The 1,597-nt window shown below is 38.9% G+C and overlaps 1 non-coding gene across 1 annotated transcript; it reads right to left on the reverse strand.

Annotated features, from left to right (window-relative positions):
• Positions 1 to 213: 213 nt before the first annotated feature.
• On the reverse strand, positions 214 to 320 carry LOC122752135. Its single transcript, XR_006355932.1, has one exon. It is a non-coding gene; the product is annotated as a U6 spliceosomal RNA (small nuclear RNA).
• Positions 321 to 1,597: the final 1,277 nt, after the last annotated feature.

Below are 1,597 nucleotides of genomic sequence, written 5' to 3' on the forward strand. Positions count from 1 at the left end.
GAGCTTCTTGGGATTATTTAAAAAATATTTCATTCCCAGCCCTGGAGTCAGGAGTACCTGAGTTTCAATCCAGCCTCAGGCACTTAACACTTACTAGCTGTGTGACCCTGGGCAAGTCACTTAACCCCAATTGCCTCACTAAAAAAAAAAAAATTAAAATGTGTTTCAAAAAATATTTCAATCACTGTACTTCAAGATCATTCCTTTCCTTATAATCCTATGGAACACTTCATGAATGTGTGTGTCATCCTTGCACAGGGGCCATGCTATTCTTCTCTGTATCGTTCCAATTTTAGTATATGTGCTGCCAAAGCGAGCACATTATTTTTCAGTATTTTATTATTTTCCAGTTACATATAAGGATAGTTTTCAGCATTTGTTTTCATAGGGTTTTTAGTTCCAAATTTTTCTCCCACCCTCCCTTCCCTCCCTCCTCGCCAAGACAGAAAGCAATCTAATATAGGTTATATATATATATATATATATATATATATATATATATATATATATATATGCAATGTGTGATTTAAGATTCTAAATGTGGATTCTAATCTGTTCCCCCAGTTTTGGGGGAAACTGACTAAAATCACTGATAAAACGAGTTTAGGTTTTTGAGGGTTTATTGAAAAATAGAAAGAAAAAGATTGAGAACAGAATTCCAACAGCCTGGCATTCCTATCTTTCCTCAAATTTCCTGTGAAGTCCTCTGCCACCACCACCACCATCCAGTCAGGAACCAAAAAAAAAAAAGAGAGCTCTCTGCACAGGCTCTCTTTCCTCCTTCCTGTCTCCTCCCAGAAAAAAGGAGGCTCCTCAAGTTGATTGGCTGGTAGCCTTGATAGACAGCACCCATGAGCAAACGTCATTTCCTGACGCCAAGGAAAAGCCACGTGGCCTTGCCCTCTGAGGCATTTTCCTCATGGCGGAGCTTTCCTACAGCAAGTCTCCAGTAGGTGACATCATTCCAATCATTACAGCAATCACATTAAACATATTTCTGCATTAGTCAAATTCTGAGTCAGAGCACAAGGGAAAAAAGAAGGAAAAAAAAGCTAGACCAAAAATAGAAACAGTAAGGTTCAATCTGCATTCATAAACCACAGTTCTTTTTTCTGAATGTTATGAACATTTTCTATTATGAAATTCTTTGAAAATGTTTTGGACCATTGCATTGCTAAAAAGAGCCAAGTCTATCATATTTGTTCATCACACAATCTTGCTATTACTGTATACAATGATCTCCTGGTTCTGATCCTCTCAGTCAGCATGAGAAGATAATACTTCCAACTCATAAGAATTTTCTCAGTATTAGTGCAGCTGAAAGGAATAAATTTAGACAGAGGGCACAGGTGTGAATTGAATAGGAAGGGATGATATCTGAAAAGCATTTACCCTTATTTTCTGTAGGGCAGGCAGGGTGGGGTGGCTTATGTCTGGGGCTAGATTTGGGCTCAGGGCCTCGTGGGTCCAGGCCTGGTGCTTTGTCCACTGTGTCACCTAGCTGACCCATGATGACATCTTCAAAATAAAGTTAAGGGGTAAAAGGAATGTACTGGAAGAAAGGAGAAGAAGGTTGAAGGGTGTAAAGTAACTCAAA

Source organism: Dromiciops gliroides, chromosome 3 (assembly GCF_019393635.1).
Source record: "Dromiciops gliroides isolate mDroGli1 chromosome 3, mDroGli1.pri, whole genome shotgun sequence".
Classification (NCBI taxonomy): domain Eukaryota; kingdom Metazoa; phylum Chordata; class Mammalia; order Microbiotheria; family Microbiotheriidae; genus Dromiciops; species Dromiciops gliroides.